The 22,079-nt window shown below is 36.6% G+C and overlaps 1 protein-coding gene across 4 annotated transcripts in view; it reads right to left on the reverse strand.

Annotated features, from left to right (window-relative positions):
• LOC121368287 (unconventional myosin-Ic-like) overlaps positions 1-22,079 on the reverse strand; it is a 133,273-nt gene that overhangs the window by 68,678 nt on the left and 42,516 nt on the right. The window contains exon 1 of one of the 4 annotated variants that reach the window (XM_041492952.1): positions 14,773-15,005. The exons of 1 other annotated variant lie outside the window; for it this stretch is intronic. The gene's annotated coding sequence lies outside the window, so the exon portion shown is untranslated. Of the gene's footprint in view, positions 1-3,017; positions 3,253-8,407; positions 8,462-14,772; positions 15,006-22,079 lie in introns of those variants that run through there. 2 more of the 4 variants (XM_041492949.1, XM_041492951.1) reach the window with 2 other exon arrangements.

Raw genomic sequence — 22,079 nt, forward strand, 5'->3', positions numbered from 1 at the left:
AGTGTGTATGTGAGTATGAGTGTGTGTGTATGTATGTTTGAGTGTGAATGTTTGTGTGGTGTGTATGTGCATGTGTGTGTGTGCGTGTGAGTGTGTGCACGTGTGTGCGTGTATGTGTTACAGGGGGAACAAGTTGTCTAATTGTGACAAAAAATAGTGTTATGTAATATTTGAACAGCCCCTTACCTACATAAAACAAATAATTCAATTTTAGCAGCTTTCACGGGCATTTCATCATCTACATTGTACGAATAACTAGTTTTCACATTTTCCATGACAATTTATTATGGATTGAAAGAATAACTAACAAGCTCAAAGTAATTACGGATCACCTGTCAAATGAATGATTCATGTTGTAAACACGAGCCTTTGGCAAGGATTTACAACATTCATTCAGGTCTCGTTAAACTTTTTGTTCATATAAATATCCATCTGCTAATTGAAGCAATCCATCAGCCAATTATGTCACATAACCCTAAGCACTATACTTGATGTAATACCAATGACGTCATGGTACAACAGCATTCGTTTTACAGCCAAATATTTACAATACAAAATAATACAACTGTGGTTGTATTTAAAAATTAATTATTTTGTATACTGTTAATTACATACACAATTGCTAGTTAGTCTCCCCTGGGTTGTCATGCCACGAGCTGAACAGTTCAGGCCCTTTTAAGGGCCCTATGGGCAAGCTAGGGAGACATTTCAATGCCATCTAGGTCCCCTTAACAAGCTACTCTCGGCTTACTAAATTCCAAAACTATATACGTAGATCCCTTCTTTACTATTTCGGCAGACTGTTAAAAAATGTGCCTAATTTCCTTTTCATAAATGCGCACCATTTCTCTTTCGACTCATCCTTCGGGACTCAAAATTCCATAGCACCAAACCACCCCTCCGCCTGTTACCAATCACGGTTGGTCTGCAGGTGCTCCCTTGCACTTGACAGTGCAGATGGCCCCCACTTCACCCTCCCCACCCCTTTCCTGTCCTGGACAGAGGAACCGGCTGAGGCCGACACCTGCACCAGAGCAGGCTAGTAAATCTCTGTATATTGTATAATGTATGTGTGTAATCTAATTCATGAATGGAAACACTGAATGAAAGTAAAGCTCTAGTCACATCTAACAATCAGCCAAACATCATATTTCATTTCAACTTATTTTCATGCTCATATCCAATTGAGGTTCAAGCACATTGTGCTGGGCACACACCTCAGCTATTTGGGCTGTCTGTCCAGGACATTTGGTTAGCTGTTAGTTGGTTAGTGGTTAATGAGAGAGAAGAGGGTGTAGTGGCCTTACACCTACCAACTAAGCCCTTAAAAACTCGCTCTGGGTTGGAGCCGGTACCAGGCTGCGAACCCTGTACCTACCAGCCTATAGTCCGATGACTTAACCACTGTGAAACTGAGGTCAGTCAAATGTCAATGTTTTAGCTAGCTAGCCAGCCAATCAGTGACTGTAGAAACAATCTGCAAACTGCAATTATCAGATATTTATCCCATATGGGTAATAATTCATAATCAATCTTCACGTTGCTGGAACCTAGCCGATCAATTTACGATTATAATCAATAATAGAAAAAACATAAATTCACATTATAATATTGCACATTCTATATTATTAATAATCAAAAGAAACTGTGGAAACTGACAAATGAACCATTAGACAGTGTTGGAACTGTACCACAGCAAGGTTCCTTGCTTGTCGTTGTGCTCCAAGAAAAATGCTGTGGTATATATATGTAATAAATAGTAAAATTATCATTGCTAGAGACCAAGGCACAAGTGTGAAGTCAATTTTGACAGAATGTGAGCTGACCCAGTGCCTCTCTTTAGAATGAAATGTTTGCCTTGGTGCCCTTATTTCTGTTTTTAAATTGAATGCTGTGCACTTCACCTACCAAAAAAAAAAATTAATACAAAAACAAATGTAGCCCCTGATTTAGAGTAAAAAAAAGTACTATGGAATTAATATGAAATAGCAGGGTGAGACCAACCTTTAAACAAACAAAACATTGGTGGTAATATTTTCTTCTAAACAAAATAAATAATAATAACAAATAAATTAATAAAATAATTAAAATTTATATTATTTTAAATCTAAAAATCTTAAGTAGATTTTTATAAACCATTTAGAATACATGTAGTTAATGTACATTAATATTGTTTTTACCATCACACTTTATTCTTTGATATCATTTTTGACTCACTGTAAACTGGATTAATATTGCTACATGTTTTGGTTGTTTTCATTGGGGTTTGTTTGGTGAATATGCACCTAAGTGCATAATAGTTATCTGCAATATGTAAATTTTCACAAGCAATCAGCTTGGAATTTTGTGACTTGAAGTTGGGTGCAAAACTGATGCAAAATGTATACACACGCATCTCTACCACCCCCCTCCCCCTTCCCCTCCATTTGACAGCAGTTGCTAATCTGAAATTTCATCAGTCATCATGTTAGCACTCCATGGATGCTATTAGACCATTTTGTTTGTTAATTGGAGGCTTTTAATTAAATAACAATAACTACTGACAGCGATTAACACCCAAGTTTAAAAACAACTGTGTGTATGTTTGTATTTTGAATTTGTAAATGATGTTATAACAAGGTAATTAGACAAAACTGTAACTTTAAGGCACACCAACTGTTTAACAAAAATGTATTGCCCATGTACATAACCTACCGATACTGAAATACACTGAATACACCGGCCTCGGTGATGTCATGGTTAGACCATTGGATATAAGGTTCGCAACCCGGTATCGGCTCCCACCCAGAGTGAGTTTTAATGACTCAATGGGTAGGTGTAAGACCACTACACCAACTTCTCTCTCACTAACCAACTAAGAACTAACCATTAATCCATTGTCCTGGACAGATAGCCCAGATAGCTGAGGTGTGTGTCCAAGACAGTGTGCTTGAACATTAATTGGATATAAGCACGAAAATAAGTGGAAATTAATGAATGAATGAATGAACATAAATTAATGCATACATTCACATTACCTGTATCATCCATATGTAAGCAGCCTGCATGTGGTTAAATACATTACCCAAGGCACAGCAGCGCAATATCTCAAGAGTGGACAAATCTACTTCTCCCAGCCCCTCAGTTCAGTCATATTGACATCTGAGATTTATGAGACAACCTACATACTTAACAGCTGACAAAATCAATAAAGGTGGCTTTTATGAAATGAGCACCAACAAAGATATAATATTATCTGAAATGTAGCCAGTCAGATATCAGCCGGTCTTTTCACAGATGTGTAGTTACATGTGTACAAGCTGTTATAACAATATTTATTACCCATCAGTCAACAGTTGGATGTTTAATATGACTCTGTTGAGTACTTGATAGGGTAATACATGTACCTGATGGTTCATAACAAGTAACATGTATACTACTCAAGCTAGGTATGACCAGGGAAATATTGCAATAACAATTGCAGCATATTTAGACAGCAACTATACTCAGACAAAAACGTTGAGCAATTTGGTACTAATGCATGGTAGTTTAGTAAGCTACATTCCATGACGTGACAGTTGCACATTTCACTGACAAATGAAGATCAATTAAATCCAGGTGTCTTAAACAATTCAAATGAAGATCAATTAAATCCAGGTGTCTAAAACAATTCATATGAAGATCAATTAAATCCAGGTGTCTAAAACTATTCATATGAAGATCAATTAAATCCAGGTGTCTAAAACTATTCATATGAAGATCAATTAAATCCAGGTGTCTAAAACAATTCATATGAAGATCAATTAAATCCAGGTGTCTAAAACAATTCATATGAAGATCAATTAAATCCAGGTGTCTAAAACAATTCATATGAAGATCAATTAAATCCAGGTGTCTAAAACAATTCATATGAAGATCAATTAAATCCAGGTGTCTAAAACTATTCATATGAAGATCAATTAAATCCAGATGTCTAAAACAATTCATATGAAGATCAATTAAATCCAGGTGTCTAAAACTATTCATATGAAGATCAATTAAATCCAGATGTCTAAAACAATTCATATGAAGATCAATTAAATCCAGGTGTCTAAAACAATTCATATGAAGATCAATTAAATCCAGGTGTCTAAAACAATTCATATGAAGATCAATTAAATCCAGGTGTCTAAAACAATTCATATGAAGATCAATTAAATTCATATGCTTTAGGCCTCTGAGAATTGAAAGTTTGGGTTACGCACATTTTATTCAGGTAACCCATTTCATTTTGTGTAACCTGTTACAAATATGTAAAATATCATGTAAAATATAAATGTTTTAATTTTTGTAAAAAAAACATTTTTTTGGGGGGGGGGGCAAGAATGAAAAATGGGTCACACAAAACTAGACTTGCAAGTGAAACGATCATCCACGCAATTTTCAAAGGCCTGTGCTAATCTGGTTTAAATAATGAGGGAAAAAAACATGGTCATTACATGGCGTCTTTTATTATCAAGACAGAAGAAAGAATGAACACTCGCCCTAACAGAGTAGAAATGTTTTGGGTATAAGAACAAGTTAAATGATGCTAACCACCCAACTCCAGGCCAGTTAGACATGTTTCAGTGTGATTATTATGTGTCATATAATACTAAGGTTTATTTTTTGAAGATTGGCCACAAATGTTGCACAGCTGTCATACACATATACACGTACCAGTAATGAGAATAAATGAATGAATGAATGAATGAATAATAAATGAATTTTTAACAACACCCTAGCACATATCGGCTATTGAGTGTCAAATAAAGGTAAATATTATGAATATGATAATTTACATTAAAATTAAAATTATATACTTAAATGAAAAAACACAGTGTAAAGAGCTGTGAAAAAAGAATACAATACAATTATACAAATATCGAAGTAATTAGTCGATAATCAGTGTGGTCCTTAACCATATGTAACCATAATTAAAATATACTGATGGAAAGAAATAAAGGATCACACAGATAGCAACAAGAAATAATGACTGCATCAAAAATCAATTCATATTGTCCGAAGTTGACTGGGAACATATAGGCAGCACATTCAACACCACAGACATTCAATCCCACATTACAACTTGGTATGAAATACAGACATTACTACGCTAGTAGTGAATTAAATTTGTCTACAATTTGATGTGTTCCCTTATTTCTTTCCATCAGTATATGTTGAGTGCTTGTTAAATAAAACATTCTTTTCTTTCTTCCCAATATCCCATGTCTTTGGTCCTCAAGTACTCGTAATGCAAGGTAATGTATACACAAGATTATTACATCAGCGTGATATTACGAACATTATGAAATTGTAATAAATTATTTTATTCTCCAGGTGAAAACATATGTGATGTCTTCCCTAAACTGTTTAGACTAGCATACATATACATGTATATTTACATGAAAGTGTTTGGGTTTTTTCCATGGTATTGTTTTATGTTGGAATTAAAACCTGAAGTGCTAGCTAACTTGAAAGTTATCAGAGTGTGTTTACAGTTAAGAGTTCTGAATTATGGTAATCTAGACAGGGCCACATCTGGTCATGGTTCCTTTAGTATGCAATAATATTTCTGTATATGTACCACACTTCATTCTACAACTATGCACATAATTCATTAGCATTGGTATTTATTGTTCAAGTTATATGTCTGAAAATAAACAAGAACTGGAGCCTATTTCACAAAAACTCTTTAAGTTTACTTTTGCTACTAGCTAGCAGTTGTTCCTGTCACATGTGTTTGGCATCGATGGCATGCAGAAAATGACATCATTACAGATGATGGATCATTTCAAGGACAAAAGAAAATGAAATATGTACATACTTCAAGCTACATTAGTTGTACTGTTAATAGTACAATGTAATATGAATTGTGCTTTACTTCTGGATTAATGTTTAGTGAAACATTAGGTTTACAATGTTTTGTGAAATTTCTCCCTGGTATGGTCAAATGATGTTTAGTGCCAGAGAATCCCACTGGGTTGTCTCACTGTAGCCAGGGTGGGTGGGTTTCAGCTCAGTGTTAGAGCAGGCACCCGAGATGTAATGAGTGTCTCACTGCAGCCAGGGTGGGTGGGTTTCAGCTCAGTGTTAGAGCAGGCACCCGAGATGTAATGAGTGTCTCACTGCATCCAGGGTGGGTGGGTTTCAGCTCAGTGTTAGAGCAGGCACCCGAGATGTAATGAGTGTCTCACTGCAGCCAGGGTGGGTGGGTTTCAGCTCAGTGTTAGAGCAGGCACCCGAGATGCAATGAGTGTCTCACTGCAGCCAGGGTGGGTGGGTTTCAGCTCAGTGTTAGAGCAGGCTCCCGAGATGTAATGAGTGTCTCACTGCAGCCAGGGTGGGTGGGTTTCAGCTCAGTGTTAGAGCAGGCACCCGAGATGTAATGAGTGTCTCACTGCAGCCAGGGTGGGTGGGTTTCAGCTCAGTGTTAGAGCAGGCACCCGAGATGTAATGAGTGTCTCACTGTAGCCAGGGTGGGTGGGTTTCAGCTCAGTGTTAGATCAGGCACCCGAGATGTAATGAGTGTCTCACTGTAGCCAGGGTGGGTGGGTTTCAGCTCAGTGTTAGAGCAGGCACCCGAGATGCAATGAGTGTCTCACTGCAGCCAGGGTGGGTGGGTTTCAGCTCAGTGTTAGAGCAGGCACCCGAGATGCAATGAGTGTCTCACTGCAGCCAGGGTGGGTGGGTTTCAGCTCAGTGTTAGAGCAGGCACCCGAGATGCAATGAGTGTCTCACTGCAGCCAGGGTGGGTGGGTTTCAGTTCAGTGTTAGAGCAGGCACCCGAGATGTAATGAGTGTCTCACTGTAGCCAGGGTGGGTGGGTTTCAGCTCAGTGTTAGAGCAGGCACCCGAGATGCAATGAGTGTCTCACTGCAGCCAGGGTGGGTGGGTTTCAGCTCAGTGTTAGAGCAGGCACCCGAGATGTAATGAGTGTCTCACTGCAGCCAGGGTGGGTGGGTTTCAGCTCAGTGTTAGAACAGGCACCCGAGATGCAATGAGTGTCTCACTGCAGCCAGGGTGGGTGGGTTTCAGCTCAGTGTTAGAACAGGCACCCGAGATGCAATGAGTGTCTCACTGCAGCCAGGGTGGGTGGGTTTCAGCTCAGTGTTAGAGCAGGCACCCGAGATGCAATGAGTGTCTCACTGCAGCCAGGGTGGGTGGGTTTCAGCTCAGTGTTAGAGCAGGCACCCGAGATGCAATGAGTGTCTCACTGTAGCCAGGGTGGGTGGGTTTCAGCTCAGTGTTAGAGCAGGCACCCGAGATGCAATGAGTGTCTCACTGCAGCCAGGGTTGGTGGGTTTCAGCTCAGTGTTAGAGCAGGCACCCGAGATGCAATGAGTGTCTCACTGCAGCCAGGGTGGGTGGGTTTCAGCTCAGTGTTAGAGCAGGCACCCGAGATGTAATGAGTGTCTCACTGTAGCCAGGGTGGGTGGGTTTCAGCTCAGTGTTAGAGCAGGCACCCGAGATGCAATGAGTGGTGGAAATGATTGCTCTAGATGGTTTTGGTTTTTTCTCTCATCCTAACCAGTTCTATGACTAAGACTATGGTATGTACTGTCCTGTCTATAAGGAAGTACATATAAAGATCCATTACTGCTTTTGAGCAAGAGTAAGTTATGTGGTGCTGCTAGGTTCACACCCCACCACCCCCCACCACCCCCACTCTCTGTCTTTATTTCTCTCTCTGGGGCGGGATGTAGCCCAGTTCTAAAGTGCCCGCCTGATATCGTTTAGTATCGATACCCTTCGGTGGTCCCATTGGGCTACTTCTTGTTCCAACCAGTGCACTACGACTGGTATATCAAAGGCCGTGGTATGTGCTATCTTGTCTGGGATGATGCATATAAAAGATCCCTTGATGCTAATGGAAAAGTGTAGCGGGTTTCCTCTCTAAGATTTCAAGTCAAAACCACCAAATATTTGACATTCAATAGCTAATGATCAATAAATCAATGTGCTCTAGTGGTGTTGTTAAACAAAACAAACTTTTAGAAAGTCTAGACTCAAGTCTCAAACAACATCTTGAGACTTTAACATCCTGGCAATGCCTACAAATGTGACATTAAAAAATTGAGTCTAAACTTGAGAATAGGCCCACGTCTCAAAATAACCACATGTTCGACATCAGAAAGCCATAGTTTAAAATGCATGTGTTGCATATTTAAACAAATATTTCTTTCTTTTCCATTCCAGCCAGTGTACAATACAAAAGCTGTGGTATGTGCTGTTCTTTCATAGTAAAAAAAAGTAAAGTTTGCTTTATTTAACGACGCCACTAGAGCACATTGATTTTTTATCTTATCATCGGCTATTGTTCTCTCATATTGTCAAACTTACAAAAATACCTTGCTGCTAACTGATAAAATTAGCATATGGGGCACGGGTGTTATTTTTTCTCACTCACTCTGGTTCATGTGTCCAATGACCTCGACTGATCACCCATGCTCTCCTTCAAACTCACCTGGAAAGTTTTAACCCTAGAAAACAAGAATGGACCGATTCAAAGAGATTTGTAGACCGGAACACTGAGCTTCTAAAACATACCCGGTAAATAACATGTAAAATATCATGCACTATTGTTCAAAACTCACTTCCTGATCTTAAACAACAAGCAGCCTATGCAGCCAGTGATTTCTTTATATACTTCACGGACTACATAATAATATGACCTTCACTGTAGGTATATCTGATAATAACTTATGAGTACCGGTATACATTTACATACGTATGTACATGCACGCATGCGTGTGTGCATGCATGGCACAGTATTAACTTGATGACAATAAGTGTGCATTATTCAATGGATTTAGTATCCTAGTTTTGCTCATAAGCATAAACTTATGATTTTAAAACTGTTGTTATAAATATTTATAAGCAGCACAAATAATACAAATCGAAATTTAGATAAATATCTTTTTTTGCTTTTTGCTCTTTTAATACCATATCTCATCTTTCATACTGACATAACTTTTGGTACACTGTACTTATATACATATGACATTTAACCCTAAATGTAAAGTTGCAATGTTTTGTGAATTTGGATCCTGACCTGCTGACTAAAAATAATTACTATTCATGGTTACTGACACGGAACTAAAGAGAAAACTGTATACATCATGAAGCACTTAGGCATAAAGTATTAAAAAAGAAAGGATTTGCTATTTGTGTAAACTGACTCACCATATTACTGGTAGCAATGGGTCAATATTAGCTGTGATTGTTTTAATTTCATGTTTAATAATTGTATCTGAAGAAGAAATGAAGCAATTAAAAAGGACAAAGTTAATATGGCTTAACACCGAGTCACTGTGCTTATTATATGGTTTGTTTAATATTTTCTGAAAGCAAATGAAGACCATTTGCACATGTTTCTTCATGCATTACAAAGGAGGTTACGGGCATTCCAATGTTTGCTGCAAAATATTTACAAATAAGGAATGTAAATTTGCTTAAGGGCTATAAATTAAGCCAATACATACTTTTGTTATTTATCAGTATCTTACATGGAATTAAACAAATCAAATGAGATGCCATACATTTATAACCAACAGTGACAGCACCGAACCAATGAATTTGTGGCTTGAAGACTTCAGTTATTATCTACCGTTGTTTTAATGGTTACACGTTTTATTACATACTTACAGATCTAGTCAATGAAATAAACAGTGTCTTGTGACCCATATATGAGTGTATATATACAAGTTATCACAATATACATACCTGGTAACCTCTATCAACTTTACAATCCCCATAACTTTTACTACATGAATTAAGTTCACTGACTGAGACACTGTTACACAATGAGTTTCAATGATATGAAAACAAAATGCAAAGTCAGCAACAAATTACCATGAATCTATAAAAAAAACAAAAACACTGTAGTATGTGCTGTGTGGGATGGTGCATAAAAAAAGATCCCATGGAAATATGTAGCAGGTTTCCCCTGAATGAAGGCATTGGGCCAAATTAACCAAGCCTGTTTTTTCTTAAACACAGGAGTTTAAGCATTGTAAGTGTGTGTGTACTTACAAACACAGGAGTTTAAGCATTGTAAGTGTGTGTAGTTACAAACACAGGAGTTTAAGCATTGTAAGTGTGTGTAGTTACAAACACAGGAGTTTAAGCATTGTAAGTGTGTGTAGTTACACACTTGTAAGACATAAACAGGAGTTTAAGCATTGTAAGTGTGTGTAGTTACAAACACAGGAGTTTAAGCATTGTAAGTGTGTGTAGTTACACACTTGTAAGACATAAACAGGAGTTTAAGCATTGTAAGTGTGTGTAGTTACACACTTGTAAGACATAAACAGGAGTTTAAGCATTGTAAGTGTGTGTAGTTACACACTTGTAAGACATAAACAGGAGTTGAAGCATTGTAAATGTATGTAGTTACACACTTGTAAGACATAAACAGGAGTTGAAGCATTGTAAATGTATGTAGTTACACACTTGTAAGACATAAACAGGAGTTGAAGCATTGTAAATGTGTGTAGTTACACACTTGTAAGACATAAACAGGAGTTGAAGCATTGTAAATGTATGTAGTTACACACTTGTAAGACATAAACAGGAGTTGAAGCATTGTAAATGTGTGTAGTTACACACACAGGAGTTGAAGCATTGTAAGTGTGTGTAGTTACACACACAGGAGTTGAAGCAATGTAAGTGTGTGTAGTTACACACACAGGAGTTGAAGCATTGTAAACGTGTGTAATTACACACACAGGAGTTGAAGCATTGTATGTAGTTACACACTTGTAAGACATTGTAAATGTGTGTAGTTACACACACAGGAGTTGAAGCATTGTAAGTGTGTGTAGTTACACACACAGGAGTTGAAGCAATGTAAGTGTGTGTAGTTACACACACAGGAGTTGAAGCATTGTAAACGTGTGTAATTACACACACAGGAGTTGAAGCATTGTAAGCGTGTATAGTTACACACACAGGAGTTGAAGCATTGCAAGCGTGTGTAGTCACACACACAGGAGTTGAAGCATTGCAAGCGTGTGTAGTCACACACACAGGAGTTGAAGCATTGCAAGCGTGTGTAGTCACACACACAGGAGTTGAAGCATTGCAAGCGTGTGTAGTCACACACACAGGAGTTGAAGCATTGCAAGCGTGTGTAGTCACACACACAGGAGTTGAAGCATTGCAAGCGTGTGTAGTCACACACACAGGAGTTGAAGCATTGCAAGCGTGTGTAGTCACACACACAGGAGTTGAAGCATTGCAAGCGTGTGTAGTCACACACACAGGAGTTGAAGCATTGCAAGCGTGTGTAGTCACACACACATGAGTTGAAGCATTGCAAGCGTGTGCAGTCACACACACAGGAGTTGAAGCATTGCAAACGAAGCATTGCAAACGTATGTAGTTACACACACAGGAGTTTAAGCATTGTAAACGTATGTAGTTACACAGGAGTTTAAGCATTGTAAATGTATGTAGTTACAAACACAGGAGTTTAAGCATTGTAAATGTATGTAGTTACAAACACAGGAGTTTAAGCATTGTAAATGTATGTAGTTACACACTTGTAAGACAAACACAGGAGTTTAAGCATTGTAAATGTACATAGTTACACACACAGAGTTTAAGCATTGTAAATGTATGTAGTTACAAACACAGGAGTTTAAGCATTGTAAATGTATGTATAGTTACACACACAGGAGTTTAAGCATTGTAAATGTATGTAGTTACACACACATGAGTTGAAGCATTGTAAATGTATGTAGTTACACACACAGGAGTTTAAGCATTGTAAATGTATGTAGTTACACACACAGGAGTTTAAGCATTGTAAATGTATGTAGTTACACACTTGTAAGACATAAACAGGCTTTGTAAATTCGGCTCTCTATGTCAAAATTACCAAATGTTTGACATCCAAGAGCTGATGATTAATAAAGCAATGTGCTCTAGTGGTGTCGTTAAACAAAATAAACTTTAACTTTCTTTTCATACAAAAAGAAGCCAGTAAATTGTGAATGAAATACCCTTCACTGGAGAAATTCCAGTTTTATCAACAACCAAGTACCGGAGAACCATTCTGGACTTTATTGACATGTTGTAACCTCCTGGTAATCTGACTGTTCTCAACTTACATTACATTTCAATACTTGAATGACCTCTGCAATATACATATATACAATGCACTGTTCTAGAATTTTACCTTTACACTGAGACGGACTCCCAGTGTATTTGTTAGATTTTCTAGTTTAGTGTCAGGGTAAAATATAAACAAAAAACAGCCTCATAAGTTATTTTGCTTGACATCATAATAGTTCAGATAATAAAACTATTTGCAGTTAGCATCATAAATTTCAGGCTGATGTAATAATCTATTTATCATGCATCCATCCATATGGCATACAAAAATCAGTTGCATAAATATTACATGATATCTTCTTGGCAGGCACCACAGCAATATGTCATGGTGCACACAAACTTGTGATGTCAGTAGTCAATAAGGACATGCAAACTTGTGGTTTGTGAAAATTATGTCATTAGTATATCTCTGATATTAGATTCAGTAATGGTATGCAGATGACTTAGTAACTATAACTTCACTGAAAACAGATTTTATGGTGAATACTAAATAAATAAATTATCACACTTATGCAAGTGCCAAATGAAACTTATGGAGCTTGTTTTCGTAAAATTCCTAAACAGCAGAATTTTATTTTATAATGAATTAAAATACTCATTATTATAGACAAAATAATTTCATAAGAACATAAATGATTTGTTATTTGCATTGGCTGGAAATCCATTTTTCTTTCCAAATTTCAAGATGGATGTAAATGCTAGAAAGTGACAAGCAGTTCTAAAAATTAATCTCAAAATTACGGTGTAACATTTCTAAACAGCATCGTGGAGACAAATTTGAATAAAAACATAAGATTTACATTATTTCGGTTTATGTGAGGAATTCTTTATATATTTGAAATACTGTCATTGAAATGGAAAGCAAAACCTGTTTGTGAAACTAAAAATAGAAGAAAAAAGAAGAGAGAAGCATTTTGAGCAGCATTTGTTTTCTGTCAATTTTGAGCCTTTGCACTGTATATTCCTTAATATCACTGTGATGAGGAGTTGGAAGTGGAGAAGGTATTTACCACTAAAAGCTACCAATTTACTATAAAGTCTACAGGTCATCTTAAATTACAAGAATCGTTTTATTCTGTCCTCATTTTTTGTTTTTTTAGCAAAATATACACTTAACCCCTCCACATCAGCCAATGACGGATAGTAGAATTACTACAGTTTTCCACCTTAATTGGGTTAAATCTACATGTAGGTACTGACAAATTGGTAAATAACATGTATACATGCAATATATATTCACTGACAAAATAATCTATCAAGTGACTATAAATCATCTATATAGACATAAAATTACAATAAAACCAATAATACATGTAGTAAACTACTATACAAATCAGATACCATGCTGGATGAAGTATACAGCCCATAAGGTCAGACATTTTTATTCTATGTTTTATGGGCCTGCCGACACATATATTCTCAATTTAGACTAAAAATAAATTTGAACAAGAGTACCGGTGAGGTACATGATATGCCCATCAGGAGTTTGATGGAAAACCATATCTATATTAATGAATATGTTACGGGTATGATTTAATTGTAATTATGTGAAATTGCAATGGGATGGATGAACAGTTTGTTTTGGAGCAACCACCATCCCAAGTTGTTCCGACATGTAGTTTTATGGTCCTGTATGCATCTGTATGCAAGATATGATCAGGACAAAGATTTACTGTTATGTGGAGTAGAGAGTGAAAAGTAGATCACAGTCACCTAGTAATAGTACGAGACATACCGCCATCCCAAGCTGTTCTTACATGTGAGGTTTCATGGTCCTCTATGTCAGATGTGGTCCAGACAAGGATGTACTATTATGTGCAGTAGACCATGAAAAGTAAGTCACAGTGACCCAGTAATAGTACGAGACACACCGCCATCATAAGTTGTTCCTACATGTGAGGTTTAATGGTCCTGTATGCATCTGTATACAAAATATGGTCCGGACAAGCATTTACTGTTATATGCAGTAGACCGTGAAAAGTAGGTCACAGTGACCTAGAAATAGTACAAGACACACCGCCATCCCAAGTTGTTCCTACATGTGAGGTTTGATGGTCCTGTATGCATGTGTATGCAAGATATGGTCCGGACAAGAAAAAGTTAACAGACAGACATACGGACAGACAATGCCATACCATAATATGACCCATATAAAATAATATAATATGACCTATATATATATATAGGTGTCCTTTTTCATTACTGCAAATACCATCAATTTATCAACTGCATGTTAAATTAAAATTTTAATAAGTTAACATTCTGTGGACACTGTTTTCACTAGATGAATAAAGTGTTATTAAGTAACATGTTATATTACATAGAGAGTACCAGCCTCAGTGGCATCGTGGTTAAGCCATCGGACATAAGGCTGGTAGGTACAGGGTTCGCAGCCCAGTACCTGCTCCCACCCAGAGCGAGGTTTAATGACTCAATGGGTATAAGGCCACTACACCCTCTTCTCTCTCACTAACCACTAACAATTAACCCCTAACCCACTGTCCTGGACGGACAGCCCAGATAGCTGAGGTGTGTGCCCAGGACAGCGTGCTTGAACCTTAATTGGATATAAGCATGAAAATAAGAAATGAACATAGCGAGTATAAATTATTTAAACTCTTTATCAAGACAAGACTGTCTGCTAAAACCTTTTACCTGATACGTATACAGATGTATCCAGAGGTAAATGGCACACATTTGATTTGGAAAGTTGAATGTTGCAATCACATTTCTGCTAAAACATAATCAACATTTCACCTGAATGGTGCACATATCCAAAAGACGACAGCATGAAACTGATCGATTACACAAATAATTTACATCCTTTCAGTTCATTTGAAGTCAGTTCTTGGGTAGGACGTGGAATATTACAATCTAATGTCCGACTTATCTGTATGTGCACAACAAATATTCAGATCACCTGTTTCATCCAAGCAAAACATACAGCACATGAGCATGGGAGAATAGCTGCATAATCTGCATAACAATAGACCTGCACACCTGAAGGGATATAGGTTTACAATCTCCACATAAGATAGGAAGAGAACAATACTAACTGCATATTACACATGTCTTGATACTCCAGTGTCTGCTGTGATCATACAGCCAATGCTGTTTGCTCTGTGATTTCGTTATTTGTTATCAGCCACTTTCTAAGAAATGATATCAGTTTTGGAAAGTACATGATAACATACGGGTTATCTGCATATCCTGGAGTGAAATGTGGTGTGAATCCCACTAGTCACCTACCAGACAGGTGCAAGGTGGCTTTTCCCCCCAAGGCCAAGCTTGTGAACTAAATATTTTACAATCATACTCCAAGATGGAGGTTTACATTATATGTTTCTGGTATTGCAGTGTCAGAATGTTTCAAGCAACGTAACTTCTAAAGCTTAATTTAAAGGAAAGGAAAGGAAATGTTTTATTTAACGACACACTCAACACATTTTATTTAAGGTTATATGGTGTCAGACATATGGTTAAGGACCACACAGATATTGAGGGAGGAAACCCGCTGTCGCCACCTCATGAGCTACTCTTTTCAATTAACAGCATGGGATCTTTTATATGCACCATCCCATAGACAGGATAGCACATACCATGGCCTTTGATGTGCCAGTCGTGGTGCACTGGCTGGAGCGAGAAATAGCACAATGGGCCCACTGACGGGGATCGATCCCAAACTGACCGCGCATCAAGTGAGCGCTTTACCACTGGGCTATGTCTCACCCCCAATTCAAAGGAGTCAGTAACACAGTATTATATCCATTCAAGTACTAGTACAGAGTATTATATCTATTCAAGTACTAGTACACAGTATTATATCCATTCAAGTACTAGTACAGAGTATTATATCTATTCAAGTACTAGTACACAGTATTATATCCATTCAAGTACTAGTACAGAGTATTATATCTATTCAAGTACTAGTACACAGTATTATATCCATTCAAGTACTAGTACAGAGTATTATATCTATTCAAGTACTAGTACAGAGTATTATATCCATTCAAGTACTAGTACAGAGTATTATATCTATTCAAGTACTAGTACAGAGTATTATATCCATTCAAGTACTAGTACACAGTATTATATCCATTCAAGTACTAGTACAGAGTATTATATCTATTCAAGTACTAGTACAGAGTATTATATCTATTCAAGTACTAGTACACAGTATTATATCTATTCAAGTACTAGTACACAGTATTATATCTATTCAAGTACTAGTACAGGTAGCTTGTTTCAAGTGCAGGGCCCCCGTTCCATGAAGTGATCTTATAGCCATAATATAATTTTAATGCTCAAATCGCTTCATGGAACGGTTTTGTTTGTTTTATTTTAATTAATAATACCACTAGAGCACATTGATTTATTAATCATCAGCTATTGGATGTCAAACATTTGGTAATTCTGAAATATAGTTTTAGAGAAAAAACCTGATGCATTTTTACATTAGTACCAAGGGATCTTTTATATGCACCATCACACAAGAGAGGATACCACAGCCTTTGATATACCAATCATGGTGCACTGGCAGGAACAGGAAATAGACCAACGGACCCACCAACAGGGATCTGAGACCGACCGCGCATCAAGCGAGTGCTTTACCACTGAACTTCATCCCTCCCCTCGTGGAACGGGTTCCTGTTCATCATTTAAAACACAAATATTCAACAATACAATACAACAGACTGCAATAACTAATATTAACATAATTTATTCTATTAAATATCTTTTTGGAAAATATGAGCGAATTTGGGGACAGAAAGCAAAATCTATTGAAAAAAGACGATGAAGGGGGAAAGATGAAGACTGGATGTAACTCAATGGTAAAAAAGATTTGACAGATCCCCCTCCCATCCTAACCAGTATCCCATGACTGTTGCATCAAAAGTCATGGTATGTACTGTCTAGTCAATGGAAAACTTGCATATCATAAATCCATTATTGCTTCTTTGGTAGGAGTAGCTTATGTGTTGGCAATGGATCTCTCTCTCTCTCTCTCTCTCTCTCTCTCTCTCTCTCTCTCTCTCTCTCTCTCTCTCTCTCTCTCTCTCCCTCTCTCTCTCTCTGTCTCTCCCTCCCTCTCCCTCCCTCCCTCCCTCTCTCTCTCTGTCTCTCTCTCTCTCTCTCTCTCTGTGTCTCTCTCTCTCTCTTTCATCAAAATAACTGCATGCTAGACACCACAGGTAAAGGTTAAACTGTTGCTGAACAAATATTCCTTTTCTCTATTAAAAAACCCTCCAGTATTGTACATGTCTGTCACACAAACATAACCACTGGTTATTACTGTGGTGTAATATATACTCTTAATATCTTCCATATCACAAAGCTTTAAATCAATTCTTTAGATCAGAATTCATCAACGTGACATATGTTACAAAGTCGATTCAATGGGTAGATGCCACAGTAGAAGAACAGACTAATAGCAGTGTTTCTGCCAGAAAGAAATTTGTGTGTATAATTATGGCGTTATAGAATTGAATTCAACCAGTCAACAGGGGGGGGGGGTCTCCCCAAGAAAGAAAATAGGTTAAGATTAGGGTTAAGGTTAAGAAAATCACACAGTGATGATAAGAGTAATTAATTTTTTCAAAAGGTTAACTTTAAAATAAATCTGCTAAAAAAATATGGATTTGGTGCCATACCCATTTTACCCTCTGGCAGAAACCCTGAATGGATGTTAGTGTTAACAAGTTTGGGTGTACATGCACTAATGTTGTAGATATTATTAGGTGTTGTCATCATTATCAAGTACATGTTGCTCACACAAAGTCAGGGTTCCACACATAATAGGATAACACATCAATGACACAAACAAATGATTCAAATACCTGAAGCTAAGAATTCTCAAATCAATGAGCTTTAAAATCTATTGTTGTTTCCAACAAATACGAAAACTGTAATGACCTTCCCGCCATGGAAGCAAGACAACAGTGAGTCTGCAAAGTCATTAAATATTTTACAAAACAAAGATAATTTGAATACTAAACTGGAGAGAGAAAAAAAGAGAGGTAATTTCATGAAAATATGTCTCAATTACATGCACTGGTTTGGTGTTAAAATAAAGTGTTTTTTTTTTAAATTACTTCTTTTTTTGGTGGTATATTTTGGATGTAAAATTCAAGATTAATCAATGTATTTATTAACAAAAATTTTTTTAAAAATTAATTACATTTTTAATTAAAAAATTCATTTTTCTTTTTTATCAATTTCAAAATTTTGTAGCATGCAAAAGAATAATATCCACTATGACTTAATAATAATTATTAACTACGGTGTGAGCTATACAGTTTAACTTTAGTTTACTGTATACTTTGTAATACCAATAACGAGTGAAAGTATTATTTCTTCTTTTCTCGTTTCAGCCAGTGCACCATGTATAACAAAGGCTGTGGCATGTGCTATCCTGTCTGTGGGATGGTGCATACAAAAGATCCCTTGCTACTAATGGAAAAATGTACCGGGATTCCTTTCTAAGAATTACCAAATGTTTGACAACCAATAGCCAATGATTAATAAAACAATGTGCTCTAGTGGTGTTGATAAACAAAACAAACTTTTATTCTTTCTTTAGTTTTCATGTAAGCATTGCAAAGTATCTTACAAACTACAGCCCTCTATATTAACTTTTCCATCTAGGAGCCAGATGGCGCCTACTTGTATTTTTATATAGATGGTATGAAATGTTTTAGTCGTCAGATGGAAAAACATTAGGTCGCAATGTAAAGGGCTGAAATACTTTGTTCGAAAACAAGGATGACATCATTATTCATGCATGATGTCATTCTTAGTCATTTTCTGTACTACACAGCTGTACATGGGGAAAATCAATCAAATTACATCACTATTCAAGGGCGTTAACTCAGTGGCACTCCTTCCTTTTTGCCATAAAGCAATTTAATGCAGGTGGGGTTTTTTGCTGGTTTTTTACTACCCCTTATCAATACTAACATTCTGTTGCATTTGAGTAATTTAATATATTTGATGCAGTTAAAAGCATATTGTAAGGCACTGATTCATGGCTTCCCATTGCTGACAAATTAATATATATATATATATATATATATATATATATATTATAAAACTAAAACAGCCTTTATTGGAAATAAAAACATACACAATGTCATCTCCTGATATTTGACTCCAACTTGGCAAAACATTTATTTGTCTGGCTTTAATTTATTATAAAGTTAACCTTTAAGTTTTATTATCTGACAATTCCCAGTTCTACTTATTTAAAAAAAAAAATATTGTTTCACTAAATAGTAATCACTTTCACAAGTGAGCCCCCCAAAATAGTAAAATGTTCTGTCAAAAATTGTAAACATTATATATTCCATAGACAATTGGTTTTTAATTTTTTCATTGAATTCATTGGTTCATTTATTTCATTTTGTTGACATTTTGTTACAGAAACAAGATTACAGAGGCAAGAACACGCATGGATCACAATTATTATAATTCATGTAGTTTATAAAGTCTTTCTTACTTTTAACTTATTTTCGTGCTTACATATCCAAGTAAGGTTCAAGCACATTGTCCTGGGCATACACCTCAGCTATCTAGGCTGTCTGTCCAGGACAGTGGGTTAGTTGTTAGTTAGAGGGAAGAGGGTGCAGTGGTCTTACACCTACCCATTGAGTTGTTAAATCTCGCTCTGGGTGGGAGCTGGTATTGGGTTGCGAACTCAGTACCTACCAGCCTTATGTCCGATGGCTTAACCACGACACCACTGAGACAGGAAGTAAGTCTTATATGCAAGTGTCATCTACCGTATTCAAAACCAGAGGGTTTCTTGTTCTCTAGTACTATAATTTAATTAGTCTGCTTAAGAATTCTAGTACAGTGAAAACTCTCAAAACCGGACCCTCTGTCAACCGGAATTCCTCCCAAACCGGACATTCTACACGGTCCTTTTTTACAAAATCAAAAATAACCTAAATAGAGTTTCACTGTACTTTTAAATAAACCAGGCTTACCTGGTATCTCTACTTCTTATGGGATTTACACAGACTATTAAAAACAAAGGAGCAGACGACAAACATCGCTCAAAAAAAAAAAAAAAAAAAAAAAAAAAAAAAGGTGTTTTTTTCAGTTCTCTTTTACTAAATACGAACAATAAAATAAGTTTTACACGTGACAACCACATTTCCTGACCACTAGGATACACATTTATGAACAACACATGCAAAAGCAAAAAGGAAGCAAAGAAATCCCCCCAAAAACAAAAAAACAAAAACAATAACTTTGTTCTGACATGAACACATGCATATTATAAATGGGTAAACAGCTTGCACTTTAGAGGTTTGCTGATAAACTGGAGCAGGCGGAGAAGTAAAATACGATAAGATAAACAGTGTATTGTCAACTTGCAGAGATGGACACAAACTCCTAAGACTTGCCTTTGTTTGTCTGCTAAGGAAAAAGATGTACACATTCCTGTTTAGATGCGGCTCCAAATGAATGTGCAATATGTTTGCCGGCGTCACATTAAGAAGACAGAGCATCTCAATCTATGTCGCACAGTTTACTCGGCGCAAGCTGGAAAGCATGGACAAGACATGCTGGAATCTGACTCATTAACATGCAAAGCACATATACAAAGCAGTATTGTCAGAAACATTCTTCAGATGTTTGTTCATCAAAGTCAAATAGTTTTCAGTAACCACAGTACATGCTATAATGGGCATATTTTAATTTTTTAATATGAACTTTCACATGGTACATGTATAGACCATTGAAAAATAAATACTAATTTTTCATAACTACTTGCCCCAAAGATAAAGTTTGTTTGTTAAAGTTTATTTTGTTTAACAACACCACTAGAGCATATCTGATTTATTAATCATCAGCTATTGGATATCAAACATTTGGTAATTTTGACATATAGTCTTAAAGAAGAAACTCGCTACATTTTTATTTTACCAGTACTACCATCCCACAGACAGGATAGCATTTACCACACCCTTTGATATACCAGTCGTGGTGGACTGCCCCAAAGATAAAGGTCTGCCCCTGTGTTTTTTGTAAAAAAAAAGAAAAAAAAAAGGCTTAATGTGTGTTAATTCCAATGTTCTGAAAATATAAAATTAAAAATTAAATTTCACTTTGCCTCCATTTTGAAATTTGTTTTAAAATGAAAATATAACATTTAATGGCCATAATAAGTGTTTGTGGTGTAAGTCTCTTATATGGCACATTTGTTATAACTGTATTATGTGGTAGATTTAATACATGAACATGTATTTAATTACATGGGAAAATAAAATATTATGCATATTTGATGAAGGAAGAGCATCTGTTTTTTTGCACTAAATGATTAATCACTATGAAATTAAAAAATCTAATTTCTCGTAGAGGTAAATAATGATGATGAATTAAGCACTTAATACTGACAGCAAGTGTGCATCTGCACAGCTGGACCGGTTTTATTACGTATTTCTAAATATGAGAACTGTCTTAGTAAATAGCAATCTACAGACTGTCTTAACTCATTAAGGGGCGGGACGTAGCCCAGTGGTAAAGCACTCGCTTGATGCACTGTCAGTCTAGGATCGATCCCTATCGGCTATTTCTCGTTCCAGCCAGTGCATGATGAATGAAGCACTTAATACTGCACAGCTGGACCGGTTTTATTACGTATTTCTAAATATGAGAACTGTCTTAGTAAATAGCAATCTACAGACTGTCTTAACTCATTAAGGGGCGGGACATAGCCCAGTGGTAAAGCGCTCGCTTGATGCGCTGTCAGTCTAGGATCGATTCCTATCGGTGGGACCATTGGGCTATTTCTCATTCCAGCCAGTGCACGACGACTGATATATCAAAGACTGTGGTATGTGCTAACCTGTCTATGGGATGGTGCATATCAAAGATCCCTTGCTACTAATGGAAAAATGTTGCAGGTTTCCTCTCTAAGACTATATGTCAAAATTACAAAATGTTTGACATCCAAT

Source organism: Gigantopelta aegis, chromosome 3, assembly GCF_016097555.1.
Source record: "Gigantopelta aegis isolate Gae_Host chromosome 3, Gae_host_genome, whole genome shotgun sequence".
Taxonomy (NCBI): Eukaryota; Metazoa; Mollusca; class Gastropoda; order Neomphalida; family Peltospiridae; genus Gigantopelta; species Gigantopelta aegis.